The sequence below is a fragment of the Lutjanus erythropterus genome, chromosome 20, assembly GCF_056507025.1.
Source record: "Lutjanus erythropterus isolate fLutEry1 chromosome 20, fLutEry1.hap2, whole genome shotgun sequence".
In the NCBI taxonomy this organism is placed as follows: domain Eukaryota; kingdom Metazoa; phylum Chordata; class Actinopteri; order Lutjaniformes; family Lutjanidae; genus Lutjanus; species Lutjanus erythropterus.
Genome location: NC_139336.1, coordinates 11,483,679 through 11,507,493, shown reverse-complemented (window position 1 = coordinate 11,507,493; position 23,815 = coordinate 11,483,679). Strand labels below are relative to the sequence as shown.

The 23,815-nt window shown below is 38.8% G+C and overlaps 1 protein-coding gene across 1 annotated transcript in view; it reads right to left on the bottom strand.

Annotated features, from left to right (window-relative positions):
- The window catches only part of lpar1 (lysophosphatidic acid receptor 1), a 41,827-nt gene extending 36,336 nt beyond the window's left edge, over nucleotides 1-5,491 (bottom strand). Inside the window, exon 1 of the mRNA XM_084745803.1 lies at nucleotides 5,352-5,491. The gene's annotated coding sequence lies outside the window, so the exon portion shown is untranslated. The remainder of the gene's footprint in view (nucleotides 1-5,351) is intronic.
- Between the last annotated feature and the right edge of the window lie 18,324 nt (nucleotides 5,492-23,815).

Below are 23,815 nucleotides of genomic sequence, written 5' to 3'. Positions count from 1 at the left end.
ACATAAAGAAAAACACCAAGCATGAGTGGGACAGTTGAAGTATGTTCCTAATGTGTTATTACTGGTTTTGACCGGTGATTGAATGCAGCCTGCAGACACACATGTGATTGACCACAACACTTGGTTGTCACCCAAGTCACTGCCAACCAAAAGTGTGATCACAGCCAGAGGTGCATTGTGGCGCATCACACACAAATGTCCAATGTGACTGTCAGCTTCTTCATGATCAGAAATAGAGGAGGAAGTTGTGGGCTGATTACACATTTACACATAAGCTAACAAGGAAACTGAAGAAGAACATTTTGCATCGTTCTTAAAAATTTTCCACAGAAATGACGCAGGTGTCACACATTGGCAGGCAGCAGCTGCTCTGAGAAGCTCCTCGACCAAGCAAGTTGAAGTGTGTAAAAGTAAAAAGATACAACAAATCTCTGTGCCCATTTGTTGTATCATTAATATTCTTGATTGAGTCATTCCCCTGTTCACGTGGTCTTGAAGGACATTTCAGTCCTGCCACAACAGCTCGCAAAACGTGACTCTGTTACCTGCATGAATGTGGAAACAATCTGGACGTTGGAAGGAAAAATGGGTGGAATGCAGGTCCGTAGACGAGGGGGAGGAGAAATTGTGCCCTCAGTAATCACAACACAGATGGTCCAAGGATCCTTTCTTTTGACGGATGTCAGAGCTCATGTGGGGAAACATAAAACAGTCATCAGGGGAGACGATAAGTCTTTGCAGCGGGAGTTTGTTTAGTTTAAACAAGGAGGTCAGAAGCATCAACTCATCCCTTCAAAATTTGTTTTGCTTTTCAGCATCTCTCTAGTTTTGAAATAATTTTTGGAGTCTGTTTTTGTAATCCTGTCAAATTTATCAGTGTGATCTTTAAGGACTAATAGCACTGCTGCACTGCTTCCCTGGTTACTAAGGAAACCACTGAGCCCATGAGAACTATCCTGTCCCCATACTTGTAGCACTGGTGAGTTATATCCTGGGTGACACAGTATGCTTATCAACTGAAATGTCTTAAAGGGAGAGCTTGGATTATTTGATGTGGGTTTGTATGAGGCCCTAATCCATGGCCAGTGTATTAGTTCTAGTGGATAGCAGTCACATGGAGAAACGGCATGGAAGTTAAGCAGTTTACTACTGCGGACAGGGTCAGCAGCAAAGGTCCACCTATGAAATCAATCTCAGTTTAAGTGTATTTTCAGGGCTTTACTTTTTAGCCTTTCCTCATGGAAACCGCTGTTATATGAGAAATATATCCTCTCCAAACCAACAAACCCCATAAGCAAAATGAGTTACTTCTGTGTTTTAAAAGGTTAGGTCGCAATCACCGAAGTCACACAATAACTTAAACAAACAAACAGCTCAAGGCAGCCATAAATCAGCAACTCCTGCTTTTCGCGAAGGAGCATGATTTCCGCAAATGGAGTTCGGTTAGTTTGGAGAGAGCAATATTATGCTTAGGCCTATGTCACAACATACTGTCCGGCATCTACTGCATTCAACCCCACATCAAATAATCTAAATTACCCCTTAAAGATGCATGAAAAGTTTGGAGCCGTAGAATAGAAACTTATAAATTTAAAAGAAAAGTAAAACATAGTTTATTCAAACTAACAGGAGCTTTATCACTTTAAACCTTCTTGCAGATTGCTTTGTATTCAAAGGCGGTCCTAAGTAGATAACATTTATTACTCTTTGCTTTTCTGCCATGTTTTTCTGTCACAATCTCTTCCTGTCATTTCAACTTAATCTCTCACTTATCTTCTTGTTTTAAAATCCTGCTAAATCAGGGTTGAGGTGGTTTCAACTAACTTGCTGTCAAAACACAGTTAACATGTGCAACAACAATTACACAATTATAAAGATATGGATGAAAAATAAGAGATGAAGTTTGGGAGTTTTCACTGGGAAACAAAGCTTATTTGTCATATGAGTCAAATCTCACCAATCTGACAATTAGAAAAGGTTTAATGACCCAATATTGACTTTAAGATTTCATTTTTTCTTTAAGTCTTCAAACTTTTCTAAAATTTATTTAACAACTTGGTGAAAATGACTAAATAAAAAAAAAAACAAAAAAAAAACCATTATATATATATATATATATATATATATATATATATATATATATATATATATATATATACACATATATGTATATAAGCAGCATCACTAGCCTTGGTTGAATAAAACATAGGTCAGATTGCCAAGTGGGCTGCAGTCCTATTTCTGAGGAATTTCGCAGTAACAAGTTATAATATTTCTTCATGTCTAAAGTGGAAAGGTTAAATTTCTTAAGGCTGAACATGCTGAAGACCCTCTGCTCTGCTTATACTATCCCACCTCCAGCTGTAGCTGCTGGATGTGTCTGTGCCTAGTTTAATGTCACTGTACATGAGGTTTCATAGATGATACATTAAGATGAAAATGGGCAACAGTTTCCATATTTTACCCAGGGGAAAAATGGTTTGTTGCAAAGTATTAAGTCATTAGTCAACAATCATTATTTTGAGAATGTGGCTTCATTATTTAAATAGCTTGAAAGCCACAGACCTAATCTATCTTCAGAAGTGCTACAGCCCCTCACTCTCTTCCATAGCATCAAAGACCCCCTAAGGTTTGTGGCAGGGGGTGGTAGGTAAACACAGCTCTCACTATCTCCTGTGAATACACAAATAAACACACTCTCTCTAACACACACACACTCACCATTTGAGCCCTAGATCCGTATTAATTAAGCAACATCAAAAGGGCAAGGACAGCATGTAGGGACATATGGCATTTTTAAAAGCAGACTTTTACAATCATTAAAAGAAAACATTAACTGGAAACTTATGTTGTCAGATATCGCGGGTGTATGTGGAAATGTAGGTGAAAAGGGAATGTAATGGGATCACTAAAAATGTGGAGATGTTGATCCAGAACAAATTCCGTGGTCTTTCTGCCATATCTTTTATTGGAACAATAAAGGCAAACAGGACAAGAAAAGTCGTGTTTAATTCTTGCTATTTTTTCAGTAATTGTTCCTGTTTTCCCACACAATTTGGAGTGATCAATGCCCTGTGCGCTGTAGTCTGCGTCACCACTGCCTCTACATAGTGAGAGGGAAGAGAGGCAGATGGGAACTTTAACCAAACTTTACTTGTGTGTCACTGGTGTGCCTCTTCAGAGATCAGCTGGGGTGCTTTTAAGTGCTTAGTGAATTCTTCTCTCTTGTAAGTACAAATGGCGATGAAGGAAAGTGAAGGGGGCACATTTTAACAGATATGTTGGCCTGATAGTGGCACTACATAGAAATTCCAAGGAGTCATCAAAAGTGTTCAAATTCAGCCTGTGAGGGCAACAAGTACAAACTGAAAATTCATAGCAGTCAAGCCTTAAGTTCTGTTCTAACAGACTGTATGTCTGTCAGCTAGTCAAGTGAAAATTTTGACCTGACCTGCTCTAAAGGAAATGTCAAGAGTCTCCAGACAGATTAGAAACGAGCCTCTGTGGACACAAATTCCGACTTTCACAGCAGCCTTATTGAGTTATTCAACTTTGGGGCCAAAATGTTGGACAACTTCATTCATAATCGCTTGTTGAGCAGAAAAAAACAAGTGTTCTACATTAGAGTACACTGTGCACCGCACAAGCGTTTTTTGTGGCTTCTGATTTCAGATTTTTTGAAGTGGGGTGGTATGTGGTTCTTGTTGGTAATTAGTATGTTACCTACAGCAGATAGAGGTCGGCATGCCCCCAGTTAAGAGAAGCAGAGAGGAGTAGCAGCACAGAAACTAAGCATTGAACAGCTGTGGACAGGGTCAGCAGCAGATCATATTTTAGCCATAAAAAGGTTAAATCTAAGTAAAATATCCCACTCTCCAAAGCAACCAGACTCCCTAAGGAAAAACTGTAATTTTACCTCTTTGTTTGTTTGTGTTACTGTGTCACTTCTGTGCTTTAAAAGGTTTGTTCAGATTTACCAGAGTCACGCAATAACACAAACTAACTAACCGATCGAGACAGTGGTAGACCAGAATCATGTGTTCTTCAAGGTGAAATTGCTGTTTTTGTGAATGAAGTCTGGTTGGTCTGGAGTGAGAAAAATTTGGTTTTTAAAACAGTGGTTTACTGTGAGAAAAGCCTGTCTGTCAGCTTCTAGAGACAGATTCTATAGAGTACAGTTAAATTGATATTGACTTTTTAAGAGGCTAAAATATCTTTTGTTGCTGATCCTGTCCACAGCGGGTCAATGCTTAGCTTCCTACTCCTCTCTCCTTCTCCTAACTGAGGGCATGCTGACCTCCATCTCCTGTGAGTAATACACTGACTATGGATAAGTACCTCATACAACCCTGCTTTAAATAAACCAAACTATCCAACTAAACACACAAGAGTGATTCTTTTCCAAAAGGATTTCTTGTGTCTTTATATTTCTGCCACAGTAGGAAAGGATGAACCAATCACAGGCACTCTGTTTCAAATCTGACTCATTCAGATGACTTATTCATCTCCATCCTCAGGTGAGGTAGGTTACCATCTAGAATTTCTGATCCTGTTTTGGTCTAAGTAAAACACTGCATCATCAGTTTAACCACTGCCACATCTTAAACAGAGTTCAAGGAGAAGTGAAGTTAGTTCATGAAAGTGTTGTTGTATTTGAAGGCCTGAGTCCAGGGCGCAGCACGGTGGATCGACTCCCGCCGGCAGCAGACAGCATCAAGGCACATACTTTGGAAAGATGCCAACACCACAAGAAATGTTTGAGCACTATCAATATGCTGCTGGCCAGGTCATCATAGCAGTCACACTACATGGCCTGACACAGACAACACCAGCATTTCCTGCTGGATGACAGCTGGATTATGGAAAACTTAAAGGGGGGTTTCATTTGGGACAGAGAGAAAGAAATTGAAAGAAAATTGCAAACACACTGCCTGCAGATCAGCGTGGAAAATCAACACAGATGTCAAACTTTTACTCCCAGACCCAACGCCCGCTTGTGTTTTCCCCGCTCACTCCCTTCCACAAATATTGTTCCAGTCCCAGAGTTTGATAAAGAGCCCAACTCTGGCGCAACAAGTCCTTCATTCCAGCTGCGTCCCCGTTCCCAGCCCCTATGGGCGCACAACCGAGCGAAATAACGGTGCGCACAGCGGATTCAGGCATCTGCTAATGCCATCAAAGCTTTTATCTCAACCGAACGCTTTCCAGCACCGTCTACGTGGCAGGTATACTTTGATTATGTACAGATGCCCACATCATGTGAACATAAGATGAAAAAAAGGGGAAAAACATCTTTTTTTTTCTATTTACAAAGAATCATTCAGGAGGCAGATAAGAAAGGAAATACTTACAGTGTCTTCTTGTCCAGTAGGTGTGAAGTTTAGCTTACTCCCTGACTGGTTCCTGGATGTCCAACTCAACTTTGATTCTTGGTGCCTGAAATTCCTCCAACAGACAACTCCTAGAGACTCTGCCTGCCTGCGCAACTCTGGTGTCAAAGTCGCAGCGGTGTAATACAAGACTCCAAATCCAATAAACAGCCAGGTAACCCTTTCATTTTATGTCCGTGCAGAAAAGCAATATCTCCTCCGATTCCCTGTGTCCCTTTTTGAGTAGTTGTTTAATTTCGTATTTTTTTTCCCCTCCAGATGAAGTCGCCCTGATGCTCACTGCTGCTGCGTCTCCAGTCCGTGCCTCTCTGTGCTGGCGCGGCGGCTCCGCCAAGCTCTCTCTCTCTCTCTCTGTGAGTCTGACCGACCGACTGCCACACACACTCTGCAGGAGAGGACCTTTGTCTGCACATGACGTCACTCACACATGCACACACCGACACACACACACACACACACGCTGCAAAAAATGGCCATTTCCAATAAAGAGTGACATTGAAAGTTGCCGGACATCTTATTTTGCTTGTAGAAACTTTTTTCTTTTTGAAAGTTGTTACTGTCAAGTAAGTTGCTTTGTCTTGGAACTGTTGGACTTTTGGTATGAAGACAGGGGGAAACGTGATCAGAAACAAGTGCATTTAACTCAGCCAAATGCCATTTCCCACTTGTGAAAAAACTTTTTTTTGATGGAGGGTAGACCAGGGGTGATTGCAACAGGGGACAGCTGCAACAAGTCCAATTTCTACAAGGCTTTATGACAAACGGTTTATGAATTATGGCAGGGGCGTGGCTCAAGTATAGGGGGTGAGACAAACAGTTTAAAATGTATGCATATGTTTTTCCATGGGCTGTATTTTTGTTACATTATTCTGACCTTTTGTATGAGTTACTTGAAATGTACTGAGTGTTAATTGTTATTTTGTTGACTTCAAAGCTCATGATGTTCTATTGGCTGGTAGAGTGGGGACAGGTTGCAACAAGTTGTTGGAACTGTCCCCACGATAAGCAGCCAAATAAAAAAACAGGCACACAACAATGTGACTAGTAAATGAGTCATTGTTGAAGTTTTGCACAATACATACATGTTTAATAAAGGTTTGTTGCATTGCAAATTGTTCAGTTCTTCCTGTCTCACACTGAAATATAGACAGATTGAAAGAATCTTTAATATATGAAAGGTAGGCCTATATTCTACACATAAAGAAATAAAATGCAATAACTGTTGTTTAATAAATATTAAATTAGTAATAATACAGTATTATTGTAAAGCAATGCATATTTTTCACTATACTAGGTTATCAAGACAAAAAAAGTTAAAAGTTATGGAAATTTAATGTATTTTTATCATATTGCAACCATCCCTTGATCATGTCGCAACTGTCCCCAGGGTTGGGGATGTCTGACTTCTTCTATACAAATAAATACCGTGAACGAAAAATCTAGTCTAGTCCAAATGGTGTCTGAGGAACAGAGAAATGCAAAGAGTGTTGGAACTGTCCCCAGTCTCCCCTAAATGTCCTGCTACCTAAGACATTTCTTGTAGTGTTTGCAGTTGAGAGTTGTTCTTTTTCCTTCAGAGCCTAATTGGAAACACATTTTTTTTCTCAGTAACTTGTTAAGAGAGAGACAGGAAGGCAGAGAGGGGTGGAGTGAAGCAGCAGACAGAAAAAAGAGCGTGAGACTGACACTGAGGGACTCAAAGACATATTGTATTCCTTACCAATTAACCTTCCACATAATACACTGGAAATATTTCCTCCTGTCTGCCCGTGCTGGTGTCCAAGTGAAGTTCCAGCCTTCTCGTATGAAGTTCTCAGCTCATGAGAAAGTATTTGGTGGGGACAGTTCTGTCTGCCAGCTTTACACCATCTGTGAGCACTTAGCGAGGTGTTTGTAGTAAACCAACCACCGCCGCTGTGGAATGAAATGAAGTGTTAAAGCCACGATGCACTGAACAATATAGCACTTCTCATTTGTCTCATTAAGTTTGTAGGTAATGTTATTTAGGACTGATTTGCCTCCACGTCCTCAAGATATTACCCATTAGGGGTGTACGATACTGCAAAATTTGGTATCGATCCGATACCAAGTAAATACAGGGCCAGTATTGCAGATACTGATTCTTTTTACTTAGAAAAGCAGGAGTCATAGTTTATGAAGTGAATGCATCATCAATGTACAAATTTGAATGAAAATTGAAAATTGGAATTTTCATGATCATTGAATAAATTAGTGATTTTTCCTTTAATTAGTTAATCATGATTATGATCATAATAAAACACAGGACAAAGATTTTAGGCAAATAAAAAAATACTTTGTATTAACTAACTCAATATTTGCAATTTTATCAACAAACTCAATCTGCAAACATGAAATCTGCACAAAATTATTACTGGAGAACCGAGCACTGAGAAATGTTTTAAATTTAAATTTTACTTTTTCAGTTAAGAGTTTTGTTCAGTTTTTGTATAACAATATAACAATATAACAAATATAAAACAAAATTCCATTTCATTACACACAATTGTTTGTGAAAAATAAAGTCAACAGTGCAAATTAAAAAAAAAAAGTGCAAATAACAAAAGAAAAGTAAAAACTACTATTGGCTCTCATTCATGACCCCCAAACCCCTCTTGTGTCCACAGAATTATTCCCCGAGGTCCCCTTTTGGGCCCTGTCCACATGTTGAGAACTACAGATTTATAGGATTTTGTTCAGAAATAATAACGTTTACATTTTTCCCTTTTATTGCACTTCTTCTCTGACTTACTAACTGTACTAACTGTATTTTTGTCTGCAGCTGTAAAATAACTCCAAACAGCGCTCCTCTTCCTCTCTGCCATCATAAAGCCAGTAGTGCGCTGCTGAGTTGTGTAACTGCACGCCGGCAACAACTCACAGCATAGCAGGGGAGGAGGGGGAGGGGCAAAGTGAGCATGAGCGAAGTGAGAGGAGCAGTGTTTGCACAACCACTATGATGTAACGGGAGTTGTGTACTGAACGTAGAGAGGAGAAACTAAAACTTAAGTATTGATCTCATCACGCAAGTATTGATCAATACCGATACCAACGTTGGTATCGATACCATCGATATTTAAGATCGATCCACCCACCACTACTGTTCACCCTGCTGCCATCTGGCAAGAGATACAGAAGTATCCACTGCCATGCCATCAGACTACAGAGCAGCTTCTTCCCTCACGCTGTGAGACTCTTTTCTCCTTCCTCAGTACTCCACCATGTAGTTTTTAAGCTCTAAAGTGTAGTGTCAGGCCCATCAATCAACTGTTTTCTCCCAAGTAGAACTGATTATTAGTTGATAAGTCAACTTAAAGAGAAATAATTAGCAACTATTGTGATAATCGATTATTTTCAAGTAAAAATGCAAAGCAACCTTACTTCCACCTTCTAAATTGTTAGGATTTGTTGCCTTTTATGTGTCTTGAATGGGTTTTTTAATTGTTTTTCAGACAAAACAAGAAATTTGTTGACATTATCTTAGACTTTAGAAAATTGTGACAGAGGTTTTTAAAATATTTTATGGAGTAAATGATACATTGTTGATTGAAAAAAGTAATCTGCAGCTTAATCTATAATAAAAATGACTTTTGGTTGCAGCTCTAATCCAATGTAGAGTCTTATAGCAGAGAGATTATGCATCTAGGACACCTCATGAGAAACTGACAGAAGAATAAGCGTCAGGGGTCCTTTTTTTTGCTTTTTTTGTTCATTGATAATATCTGTGGTGTCATGGATGTTGACATTCCTGATCCTGGAAGTCATGTCTTGGCCCCCTCATGCCAGGTCACCTTAGCACGTCATGCAGGTCAGTAAAAGCAAGCCTGTTCTCACTTCTGACGTGTCAAATACAGCATCTTGGTCAGTTCCCCTTTGCTTCAAACAGCCCCTTTTACACTGCCTGCTCAAGGCAGGACTGTTCCACCTTGGACTGTGTATAAAAGTTATGGAGATGGAATAGGTCTGCATATTTGTTCCACCTCTGATACACCAAGGGACGTTGAAATAGAGCTAATCTGGGTAAAAGGGGTGAGTTGTTACGCATTCACTGCACTTTTTTGCCATGTTCTTGAGAAAAGGTACTTATTCCACACATTTCTCAGCTGTGTCTAAGCAGAGAGAGACGAGGGGACACTTCCTCCAGCGCTGACACAGCACTGTATGCACTAAGATTATGATACATCATGAATTCATAAGATTTTCAGCTTCTAAACCCAACCTTCAATCAGCATGAGGGTGAGTAAATAATGAGTGAATTTTCATTTTTTGTTGAACTATCCCTTTACGGTAAGGGAAAGACTGTGGTTAAAAGAACCCAAAGCGGATAACGTGGGTTGCAGACAGTGGTGTCCCATGCCAAAGTCGCATGCTGTATGTTAGCCCAGCTGTCCTTGTCCTCCTACCCAAGCGGTTTTGTCAACCTTTTGCTCCTGATGGCCATTAAAGGTCCTTGTCAGGTAAATGTGAACATTGGTTTTTGCAGGAATACAAAAATTGTTTTTGTTCTTGTGAAAACAGTCTTGAAAGTCTATAAACTAAGACTGGCCAGTGATCTGACATGTCTCCTTGATGAGGTGACAGAAGGAATGTAAAGCACAATGATTATAAAGCAACCATGACAAAAGAGGTAAATATTGTGTCTGATGCCATGAAAACTGAAATCTCTCACATCTTTGTAACCACCACAAACTTTAGCAGAACCTCAGTAGTCTGTTTCTCTGCCACACACATCGATTTACATAGCAATTGGTTCCCATATATCCTTGTGGTTTGTATTTTCCCCTTAATGTGGAGAGCGCAGCATAGTAATGTGAACGAAACGGGGGAAAAAACAGAAAATACAAAATTACTTAGACAGACATGTTGTATATAAAAGCACTTGTAGTGTCTGGCATACTTGAGGATGGAACAGGAATGAGTGGAACCACACAGAACCCAGCGATGGGGGAAATCTGTTTGCCTTGAGTGATTTGTCAAAATACTTGCATGACCGCTAAGCTACATTTGTGCTCTTGTTGTGATAGAAGCTCCTCTATTTCACAGGAGCCTAACAGACCAAATTTAAACCGTGGTGTCCCACAATGGAAAGCAAACATCGAGGAGTTTGGCCAAAGGAGAATCCCACCTACTGTACAAGAAAGAGACTGAGGCTCACATGGCTGCAGGCAGATGTTTGCATGTTTGTATTCATGCTGTTTTTATGTGATGAACATAAACTATTCCCTTCTTTGAAGATGGACTTATTCTGCAACAACAACCAAAACATAATTTGGAGCCAGATAAAACTCATTTTTAGGCACAGAAACTAGCCATATTAGGTAGGCCTTGTTGTATCCCTTTTATGATATAATCATTTGTCATTTGCATGGTCATGCACTTGCATTTCTTCCTTCCTCTATTATCATATTTCATGCTGTAATGATGCATGATGTGTTCTTTGTAGAATCCTGGTAACACTTTATATTAAGGTGGCTATAATAAGTGTTAGTTAATAAGTAATAAAACCCTTGTAAGATGCTTATCTGTTTTGACTATACAAGTGTTAAAAACAGCATAATAAACACATTTATTGTTACCTTATGAGACATCTATAAGTATTTATTAAAGACTTGTCAACAGTTTAGGAATTGATTCAAAATGTTAAGAAAAGCCTTTTGAGTGTCTTATAATTGTTTATAATAGCATTACAAACACATTTATTGTGTTTAACTATCTTGTGTGTAATGTTAATGTTAAATCTTTACTAAGCTTTAGTTGTTGCATTATTAAGAGTTCGGTATACTGTATTATGCATTTATTAGCAGTTAAGTATTCACATATAGGAGTTATTAACCTTCACACTTTAGAACCAGGAGCCACAAAAGCATAACTAACTGACTAACTTACTTAATAAAGTATGTAAAAATAAATCAACACAAAAGCTTAGTTAAGGTTTAACAATGAATAATAGGTATTTTAGTTAAACTCAATAGATGTGTGTGTTTTGCTTTTGTAAACATTCATAAGAAACTTTTATTAACATTCTGAAGCAGTCTATAAACTGTTAACAAGTTTCTTATTAATGGTTAAATGTCTTTGGGACTAACAATAAATGTGTTTATTCCTCTATTATTAACACTTATAGAGTCTTTTTTAAAAAACATATTAATGTTAATTAGCATCTTATAAGTGCCTTATCACCTATTAACTAGTGTTCATTACAGGCACATTAATATAAAGTGTTGCCAGAATCTTTTGACTTAAGTTGTTCCTAAGCAAAGGCAACTCAGAGGGTTTTTTTAAAATATCTATATGTGTCATGTACAAGTCAGTCCAAGGACACTGGTGTGTGTCTGTCCACTGTGGCTGACAGGTTAGGGATAAGATTGCTGTCCACAACAGCAGGATGCAGGGGATTTTATTCCATTTTAAATTTTGATCACTTATCTCATGGCAAGCGAATGGAAACATTACTGATAAGTAAAATAGGTGATTGCCAATAAGTGAGTGTTAATAGAAGTCTTGCTCTTTTGCTTGGCAATGAGACTTTACACTTGTGTCTGGTTACCCTGCCCATCAAAATATCTGCAGGAAAGCTTGGAAGGTTGTCAGCAAGGTCCTTGCATGTGGTTCCCGTCACTATTTTGGCCTGGGTGAGGTTTAGACTGGGCTGTGTCCTGAAAAGCATATCTTATGATTAGTTAAGGGTGGGTCAGATACTGTAGTCTACATGTTTTTGCTTCATGTGTGTAGCTTCGTCTTCATCTAAATCACATTCTGCTGAATCTTCTTTGCCTGAATCATCTCTTTCCATGTTTCTCCACCGATGGACATTTATTATGTTCCTCCCATAGACAGCAGCCAATGTGGGAGTTCCTTGAACACTGCATTCTTCCTAATGACCAGCAGGAGGCAACTTTGCTGGTTGCAAAAATAATTCTTATGAGAACATGACCCTGCTTCTCACTTGATTTATGACATCAGTAAACAGTTTAAGGTCTCAATTGCTAGTTTAAAGTCTTCTTCTATGCAGCATGTTGGTATTGTAAATTGATGGAACTGGATCTGATGGAACTCAGATCAAACTGTCAAACTAGACAGTGTTGATCAAATGTGGATTACAATTCTGTTACTACTTTTTGTGCTTTTCAATAAAATCGTTCTTCAGGCACACATTTTAGTGTACTGTTTAGTTGTAATGCAGGTAAGATCTTGACCAGGCTGCTGCTATTATTTCTTGCTGAATGGATGAGCCAAAACCAAGCATCCCCCAAGTCACTATTCTTGTCGGTACTGCGTATGCTCTGGTTGCAGTAGACCAAGATGGAAACCCCATGATGCCCAAACTCAAGGCTGCAAAACAGTGGTCCATAAACCAGTGGGTAACATCTTGATGTCTCGGCCCACTAACTCTGCTGTCTAAGGTTCCTCCTGGAAGTTTCAAAAGCAATTCTTGGAGAGCATTATACTCATGGTTGTGCAACGTGAATTATGAAACCCAGCTAATGTTAGCCAGATATTATGTCATGAAAGGAAACACCAAAATGTCATTCGGACCGCGTCATCCTGTGTCCACCTCTACAAAGTACTTTGCTATGTGAACACACTGTCAGGCTTTATATTCTCATTAGAACCAACTTGCTGCTGAATGTGTGCTTTGAACATGTGCCCTTTGTTCTTCATGGTTCTACCATTAATGCCACTGAAGGATTATAAATGGTCGTGTCACTGCAATAAGAAACTTCATTTATTTAAGGGGATAGTTCAAAATCAAAAATACACATTTCCCTCTTATCCGAAGTGGTATTAATTCACTTATTGTTATGTCTGCCTTCTCTTGAGTATAATGGGACTAGATGGCACTAGACTTGTGTTGCTCAAAGTGCCAATTTTTTCTAACAAACTACACTCAAGAACAGTATCAACGAGCGAAAGGAAACATGCATCTCCCCATAGACAAGAGTTCAGTGGAGTTCATCATTACTGTTTACATCCTGCGCTGTCATGAGCACTAGTCTGGATGAATGGTTCTTCAGGTAAGAGGAAAGAGTTCCATGTTCGGTTATTCGAGTTAACTGTCCCTTTAAGATACATGCATCCTAGTCACCAGGTAGTTCAGTAAGCAGCATCCACAAAAGCAGTTTTCAGTGTCACACCCACATGTGTGTGTGGCATCTGGTAGCATTTACTGAGGTGTTTGTAGTAAACAAACCAACATAATTGTATGGAATGAAAGGGAAGAGCAGAGTCCAAAACTGTCTCAAAAAAATCTCTCTTGCAAGGTTCTGTATGTCCGAACATCATATACTTCCTTCAGTCATTCCTCAGTTCTGTAATGCAACAGGATTATTGCCTTATATTCTAATCACTGGTCCTGTTTTTCCTCTGCTTGGCTGCCACTTGATGCACATTTTCCCTGCAACTTACCATCAAACAGTTTAGAGAAAATGAATGGTTATCGTAAGCAAAACATAATGAAAAGCTTGTGTCTCATAGTTGCTCATAGATGAGGTTGTTTGATCCTCTGAGAGAAAAACAGGCTGAAGTTGATTTCTGAAATATTGCATACAGAAATACAGCATTGATTGAGGGGTGGCAATGTTGGTCTCTTGTCACTTTGATCCTGACTGTCAATCTCAACAATAAATTTGTGCATTTCCATTAATGTTTGCACAGACATGCATGGTTTCCAGTTGTTGAATGATCCTCACTTTGGTGACCCTCATCATCTGATTTTCCTTCTAGGGCCACCATGAGGTTGTGTTTTTGAGTGAAATATCTCAAAACCTGCCGACTGCCAATCATGTGTGTTTAAGAATAAATTGTGGTTAATTTGACAGTTCCTCCAGCACCTTCATTAGGTCAAAATATCATCCAGTGCTTCTGGTTTTTGCCTAAATGCCTCCAAATGTATGCTGTACTTACTGTTAGCATGCTGACCCAGCGAAGACTTAAGGCTGCTCTTGGCTAATGTCTGGTCAGGGAAATGAAAGGGATGAAATGAGACTCCAAGCAATGAGAAATCAGACTGTTGTGCCCATTTTACAGAGACCTTGTCCATAACATCCTGGATTGCACTTGATGGGCAGACCATCCAAGTCAGGAGGGGAGGAGGACTCTGTGTTATGTTTCCATGTGTATATGTATGTTAATAACTGTGTATGTTGGGTTTCGCCCTCTTCTATTCTCAATTTAATTATCTGCATATATGTGATAATGTATGTGTAGCAAGAAGGACCTACAACTTTCTTTTCATTGTAAAAACCCTGTGTTGATTAATTATTAATAAACTATCTTGATACCATTAAAGCATCATAGGTAATAACTCAGAATTTCTGAGCATAGTAATTTGGCAAAGTTGTTCAGTATTGTAAGTCACTGGAAGAGCAGTGTTGCATTTGTCTAGCTCAAACTCTATGTGCTAACAGTTTGGTGTATGGTCTCCCTTGCCTTTAAAAGGCATGTGCTGTAGCCATGTCCTGCTTCAAGTGACATTTACTTATGTTGATAAGGGAGGCTTGACAAGGAATTTGTGTATTTAAGCAAAGGTCCTCTCCTTACAAATAAACTGCACTGACCAGCCCTGGCTCTACATCTCCATACAGAGTCATTTTAGATTTTTAAGCATTTAGAGCAGGTAAGAATCACCTTCACAACCACCACCGTGTCAGTGGTCAGGGAGACAATCAGGATACTGAATTAAGACAGAAAGAAAGACTTCAGGGTCTGGACAGATGACGGCAGAGGGAAGGAGAGGGAATCACAGGGGTTTCAGAGGAGACTTAAATTTCAGTAGTGGAGCCAGAGAGTGAAGGAGAGCAAGAGGTTAGGTGGGGTGAAATCGAGGAAATGGAAGAAAAAAGTAGAAGGGGGGGGGGAGAGAGAAAAGGCTACACAAACAGCCCGGGGGCAGGGAGATGAATTACATCACAAAATAAACAAAAAGTAATAGGCAGGAGCGTGAAAAGAGGTGATTATGAGCTATCACTGATGTAGATACAAGACGCCTGGGTATGTAAAGCCACCATATGAAAATAAGTGGTAGAACAGAAGAATAAATAGACAATCTGGCATCCTTTTCATCTTCCATTGAGAAATGCAAATGGGCAGTAGAGATCAACCTGCACATTCTCATACCTACAAGATGGTCACAGTTTGGTTAGGTTTTGGCACAAAAACTACTTGGTTTGGTATAAACAATAAAACTACCTAGTTAAGTTTAAGAAAAGATAAAATAACTGCATTAAGTATGTCATGTGATGGAGGTGATGATATTTGTGCAACAGAAGCAACGTGTTACATCCATAACAAAATACAATAAAATAACTCCACACTTCACACAAGACTCAAACCTCAGTCTCCTGGATGAAAGTCCTGTGCTTGTTTGAGCCACTCGTGCAGCCCACCTCCTCCAAATGTGGATTTTCTTGCTCCTTTTGTCATACTGGTCTGGAGATCCCAGCCAGACCAGGACCAAACACAGCAATTGGTGGCTAGTTTGGTGACAGGGAATACAGTACCATGGTGGCTTTCTTCCCAGGTCAGCTAATTAGGCAGCTAGCTCCACAGCTAATCAAGCTAACTACCTACCACCGGCTACAGATAACAGCAGCATCTCAAACAACAACAACTTTGCAAGAAAAATGAAAACGTTGACCTAGTGACACAGTCATATAAGCATTCATAAAAATTTCTTCATATTCATGATTGGTGTCATGACATGGTTATGACAGTGTAATGACAGTCTTACGCACACCCCTTCAAATAAAGTTTTAATTTAATTTTAGCAGTACTTTGTTGTTATTCATTATTTGGGTACTAAGCAACAAAATGGATATTCTGGACATGTTGTTCATGAGAGGGAATGCTGCACCATCAGTAATAGATAAAAAGTACATCAAAAATACAGAATTAAATTCCCTTTTGCCAAATAAAGAAAACTACACTTCCCCTTCCTCTTTCTTATCCCTTATTTTGCTGTTTTGTGTGACTCAGAGATTGTGTTGTGTTATCTGACTGTCTAAATTACAAAGACCAGATGCACACATGATGACAGTCAGACTTACTTTGTAAAATGTATGTGTGTATTCCGGTCAGCATCTTTCTCTGTTATTGTCAGAGCAGAGAGGAGTTATGAGATGAAGATGACAGATTAGCCATGGCGACTTCCTTTGTCTCAGGTGGTGATACATGGTAATGGCTTCTCTCTGTCGATGACTGTAACAGTGATGAAGTGTTCTTTTTGTAATGGACTCTGGTACACTGGTTTACAGCTTCTACCGCAATTACTGGCTCTTAAACCACACAGTGTTGTCGTCATTGCCAAGCAGTCATTGTAAACAGAATTTAAAACAAGGTTATTCACCATGTCCAGTAAATTTTGTTTAAATTGAGGATACATTTAGGATGCTACAAAATAAAAACATGAGAATTAACAGGTCACTGATCTTCATCCACTGGTGCAGCCGCTTTGGCACAGAAAATAAACTCTAAAGGTCAGAAAGAGTCATGGGAATGTCCATATCAACCAGAAGTAAATGTCTGGTCTAAGTTTGTCACACCACAGAAAAATATGCTATTAACCACACAGCCATGATTAATTAGGTTTCCAAAATGATGAAAACATGAACAGTTTTCTCTGCTCTTAAATGCTGGGTGTGTGTCCAGTCTGCTGTCTCAAGTGTCAGATAGGCTACCATGGCCTGAGAAGTTGAGCAGCTTTATTGGACAAATACACAGATACTCTCAACCTGCAACAAAATAGCATTTTTTTTCTTTGGGCATGGGGTTGTTGGAAATGAGATGCACAGTAATTTTGGAAAAAGTTGATATAACTCAAAGCAACTTACTGCAATAGAATTTTTGAGTTTTGTCTTAAGTTTTGAAATAAACTAAAACTTTTGCCAAATTATAATCTTTAATTTAGATAGTTTACTTTTCTTCTTTAGATAAAACTCAAAAAAAGTATCTTTAAAAATTGGTCAAATTGAGCTATTCCTTAAATAATGGTTACTTTTAAAATCTGAACCATTTTTCTACTGTCACTCAGTAGTTTTGGAAATACATTTTTGGGAGGTTTCTTAAACTCATATATTCAAGTTTATCTAAAGGAGAAAAGTAAACTATCTCAATTAAATATTAGTAGTTTGTAAAACTCTTTGAAAACAAAAACTAAGTTGGGCTCAAAACTCAAAAATCTACCACAGTAAGTTTTCTCTTTTTTTCATTTTTACAGTGAAAACAAAACTTAACCTGTCTTTACTTGCACTGCTAATGGTTTCTGATATGGATGTGGTTAGAAACCAGAAATCTGTTTTGTTTAATCCTTACCAGAATCTAGGGGTAAAAACAACAACTCACCATTTTATAGGAGGTTATGCAACTACGTTTTGGCTTTTATACTATGTGTTTTTACACATTAAACTAGCAAGATATAACTTATTAATTAGTTAGCTTTTAGATGTGTTTTTTTAACCTTTCGAAAGCCTTTGTGCTAAGCTAGTTAACCAACACATTCACACGCACACAGTATCTACTCTCATCATCTGCTGTTACTGTCATTACATGCTCATTATGGCCGTAATGAATTTTTTATCAGCATAAAAGGCAACAAAACCAGATGCACAAATCTCTTTTTCTCCCACCAGTGGACAACATCTTCAGCCCTCGTCCATCATGTGTACAGTGTATGTGTGCGCCCACACACACATAAAGCTGACATTTACATAAATGCTGTCACGCAACCAGGTAAGCAAACACACGGTGACACTCACCCACTCACAGAGAGAAAGAAGCAATCAGGCAGGTAAGCATGCATAAGTGCACACACACACAAACGCACACACACACAGGGCTCTTATGTGACAGATGTTTGTTATTGAGTCTGTGAGGTGAGTGAGGTCTGGTGTTTGTAGTGGCTCAGACTCTCACTGTGGCATCAGGGTCAGTGTTTGACTAAGAACATGTCCCCACTAATGTAAATGATTTTGAAAGAGTCTTTTTCCTGTTCCTCTGCATCAGCACAGAATCAGCAGTTTCCCTTTGTGAAAAAACATTTGTGGGAAATTCATTCATGCACACTTTACTTAGTGACAGTAAATATTAAGCTACAGCCAGGACACATTAGCTAAGGATAGCTTAAAGACTGAAAAGAGAAGGAAACGCTCTGTCGAAAGGTGTAATTCACTGAAAAAAGGTATACTATGCAGTTTTGTTCAAAACAACAACAACAACAAAAACCATGTGTCACCTCATATGAACATAATCCCTCTGAATCATCACTTATGACCAACTAGAAGTGTGTGGTGGGGGCTGTATCTGCACAGACCATGCCATCTGCCTGTATTTTCTTAATTTTTAATATTTTGCTGTGCTCTGGACATTTGGGCTTCAGTCTATTTGACAGTGGTGTGTAACCCTCAGCCAACACAGCGCACAGTTTTTGAGGTCGGGACTCTATAAAAATGCAGCCAAAGATTACTTTACATTCTGTCTCTTTACTTTACTCTCTGTCTGTGGGAACTACAGAAAGATATATACACACACACAGGCAGGACAGAGGATCGCTTGACTGTATTCACACAAAATCTGGTGCTGTGTGAAGGTGTGTTTATTTGTGCTTTGGATTTGGATTATGTGAAGTAATCAGAAAATAACACTCTCTCTTTCTCTTAGTATACTCTATAGATATAAAGTCCCAACTTTGGATGATGCATTTACAAACAATGCTGCATATTCTACCTTTAACATGTTATTATCTTGTTAAAAACAGAAATGCTTAAATGTCAAGTTGTGGTTTTGGTGGGGTTATGTCTGGCAACTACCTATGCTAAGCTAAGCTAATCATCTCCTGGCTATAACTTCATGTTTCAGGTGAAGATATAATACATTGGTATCAACCTTCTCATCTAACTCTCAGCAAGTGAATAACCATTTCCAAAAATGTCAAACTATTCCTTTAAAGTACCAATGTTAAGTCTTGAGGTAGCAGTGAGCTTGTGCATCGTCAAAACCTTCTCCGTAAGGTTGCAAAGGGTTAAAAAAAAACACAGCAATTTTTAATTTTCAAGTTATTATACACTACTGAAAACATACTTATGAATATTATATTCATGTCACATTTTGCCAATAAATCCTTGTAAACTGCACACACTGGACATTTAAGCTACAGCCAGGAAAGATTAGCTTAGCTTAGCATAAAGTCTGGAAAGACCAAACTTGAAGTTCACTGAGCAACATGTTATATCTTGTTAAAATCAGAAGTATAAGTGGGAATCAAATCAAATCAAGCAAAGGGAGAACTACGACTACATTTCATTTTGTAGCCTTGTTGTTAAATGATAAATAAACAAACTTGTATTCTCGAAGGAGGAATGTACACCAGCAGGTGGTGACCGTGAAAATGTGCAGGCAAAAGTATGAAATGTTAGTTGTGGGGGTTATATCATGACTTCCTGTATGCTAAGCTAATCATCTTGTGGCTGTAGCTTCATATTTCACAGAAAGATATAATAAGGCAGTGGTATGAATATAAATTTCTTCAAATTCTCTCCTAGTTAGCCTTCTTGCATTGACTTTTCTAAATTAGTGATGAATTGTGATGTAATGACAATTTGTGACAGCATGGTATCAGACATGGGCACTGGTTGTGTATTAGTTAAGCTTGTCTGCTAATTCCAAACAGGACAACATGTATGAAAATGCTGAACAGTCACCCACACTGTATTGTATATTGTCGCACAGCTGCAGTTACAGTCTGCAGTTTGATCTTTATCCAGCTTCAGATATAGATTGTATTGTCGCAGAAACTCGGTTAAAATCGTCCATGACCTATGATGCTAATCAGGCCATCACAGTTGGTACGTTTGTATTACTGTGTAGCTCCTAATTCAAAGCAGGTCATGAGCAATGCTGGGGTGCTGATGTAGCCCCCACCAGAGCGGTGCAGCATGGAAAAGCCATTACAGCCGACAGAAAGGCCTTTTATTTGGAGAACTAAGCTCAGGTTCACATCAGGAACCAATTATCTTCCACTGCTTTCCTCAGAAAGCAGCTGAAGAACCCCCCCCCCCTCCCACCTCTACCTTCTTCTGTGTCCACCCCCCACTTCTCTCCTCCTCCTTTCTCCCTCCATCCATCCCTTCTCTGGCCAGTACCTACCTCCCTCCATGGCTCTATCCCTCCCTTTCCTTCCTTTATTTTTCCCTCTTTCTCTTTCTCCTTCTCCCTCGCTGGCACCTCACTCTTTAGCTAACCCTCCTTTTCCTTCCTGTCTCCCTCTCTATCTGCTTTCACTCTGTTCTCCTCCACCCTTTCCTGCCAACTAACCTTACCTTTTTAAATTTTCCCCTACTTTTCACACTTTTTCACCATTTATCATTCCTCTCATAACCTTTCCTTGCCCCCATGCCCGGCTCTGTCTGCACCCCGCTAATGTTTCTCTGTCTAATCCCTCCCTTTGTTATCATCCCTTCATTCCCTGCAACTCTTGCTCCCTCTGCCTCTCACCAAGTTCCTTCTGTCTCCCTTTTCTTACACTGAAACCAAAAAAATCCGTGGATTAATGTTGCACTAAGCAGAATTTCAATGTTAACAAATGATCTCAAATAATAGTTTAATGGTCCAGTGTGCAAGACTTAGAGGGATTTATAAGCAGAATGTGGCAAAATGGAATATAATATTCATAAGTGTCTTTTCATTACTGTATTAATAAAAATTAATTAAAACTATTTAATTTTCAGGCACGCTAATAATGACAAATAAGGTTCACTGCTCACTGTGGCCACATTTAAAAACTTTTTTTCAGTTTCTAAAACTCAAAGATTCAAGTTAATCTAAAGACCATAGGAAAATTATCTCAACCAAAGATTATGGGTTGGCAAAACTTTTACTTCTAGCTTAATTCAAAACTTAAGAGTTTGAGTTAGGCTCAAAACTCAAAAGTCTATTGCAGTAAGTTGCCTTGAAATTTTGAGTTATCTCAACTTTTTTTTTTTCTACAGTGAATGTGACATCAAATTATGCAGAACACACATGTCATGAAACATTGTAAGCTTTTTTTTAAATTAAGTTAAAATACAGTGCCAGCACTATCCCCAAAACTTACTTTTTTGCCAGAGATGAGAGCAGTGCAGATATATCATGTGTCTTGATGTGTATGGTAATGATTCACCATGCATTCATCGCACAATATGACTTGGATCAAAATTGATACCATACAGTCAAAGATTTTATTACACTCATCTTGCACAGTGAGTTTCACGCAAGAACCACAAGAGTGAACAGATTCATTCTTAAGTGGCACATACGACTGATTTAAGAGAATTTGTGGCATTCACCAATTTTCTCTTATTTTGTATTTTCTCTTAGGTATGAGTGAAATTCATGAGTCATTGAGACTTGTCGCACCAGTCTTGTACAGATAGTCTGCCATTCCCTAGCATTACATTACATTTACATATTTTTTCTCTAAATCCCCCTTATTTATTTATGTTTTTTATGGTAGGTACTGCCTGTCAGACCTATAGACCCCCCAAAATTTAAATTTTATTGCACACTTGCTGCCACAGGCGTTAAAAAAACATAACATTAAATTTAAAAAAGACAAATATGGTTAAACACGATAAGACAAAAGCTGGGAGATGTGTGCAGGGTAGTAATAATACTGTGTAATACTGTATAATACTTCCTCATCCATCTCCACCAAATCCTCATGACTGCCTCCAACCTAATTCATGGACTGATTTGCTTTCCAAAGACCTTTTTTTAGCATCTAATTTCATGTCAAACCATTTCCTCTTTAGTCCTGTCACAGAACTGTTCTGTTCTGATGCAATTGCATGTCTTTGGCAGTTATATTATTAATACTTGTAATAGTTTCAGATCCCCAATACCACGACTGATCCTGCTAAATTTGCTTTGTTTTCATCTACTCTCTCTTTCATCCAACAGCATGACTTGAAGCTCTAAGTCTTGTTTTTACTTGTTGGTAACATTTTTTGTAACTTGTCCACAAACAAAGCAGACCAGGTAGCCATACTCAGCAATTTAGGGACATTGTTTATGTGAATCTTCAGGGGCCGTATTCACAAAGCTTCCTAGTACAAAGAGTTACTCCTCATGATGAAATTTTGAGAAAATTCTTGAGTTGTACAAAATAATTTACAGGAGAGAATCTGCAGGCAAGGTAGGGTAAATAAAATTTGTTTTCAAACATTTTGTAGACTACTTTAAAGTCTGGCTTAGACATTCAACAGAGATGTTATTAAATATTATTCAGAATGACACCATCAGTTTCACTGTCCGTGCCTTTTTCTTTTTTTCACCCTTTATCTGGGATCAATCAATTGCGTTCTTTAAAAGAATGTGTCGTCCCTGATAACAGTTGTCAACCACACCTCCTCACTAAGATAAAAGTTTCTGTCCCTTCCTCGCATAGAGTTGCTCTGAGAGGTTTCTTAAATCACCCCTAACCTACGACTCCTTGCTAGAATTTTTTAGGCTCAGTTAAGAGCGCTTTTTCTTTAAATATTTGTGAATGTAGGCCCAAATCTCACAAATGCACATCTTCTAAGGAACAGGTAGAATTCATAAAATGTAAAAAGACTGTCATAACAAAAGTTTGTGATTCCAAGCAAGCAAACTTCATGCATGAGACCTATTGTGACGTGCATCTTGCTAGCAAGAATATCGATCACAGACACAGGTGAAATAAAGAATCACATATGTTTTTTAAAAGTCTCTCAGACTGGCAGGATTACATGTGATGTGTTCCCTTCACTTACAATATGATTATGATTTGTTCCTCTCTTCCAAACACGTTATTCTGCCATAATCGCACCTATCCTGCTGTGGTGTATAAAAATATTAGGTTAGTGTTTGCTGATGCAGTGGAAATGACGGCCTATATTTAAACACTGTAAAATCCAGAATTTCAGTTGATACAGTAGGGGAATTCATAAATGTGTAATTGGGTATTGACACAGGCATACGAGGGATTTTGGCTCAGATTTCACCTGTCTGAGAAACTAAATTAGTCAACGATTTTAGTTTCATATTGAAACATACTGAAACTCTTCCCACAGGCATGCATGTGGTCAGCGTTTCAGTGAGTGAGAATACGCATGCACCCAGCTGCACGCACACACACACTGAGCCGTGCCATGTCTGTGGTTAAAAGCCTAGTGGTGTGGTACCATGTAAATACACCACTCAGTGGCATGGTTGTGGTAACCCTCACACACTGCAGTGTTCTCACTCGCTCCCTGTTTCTCTGTCTGTCCTCTGTCTTTCTGTTTTGTCATTTTCCTCTTTCTGTTTCCCCTTCGTCTTCTCTTTCCTCCCTCTTTATCTCACGCTGTCATCTTCTTTTTCTTGCACTTCTCTGTTCCATATAACCAATTTTATCTGCACATTCAAATCTGATTTTG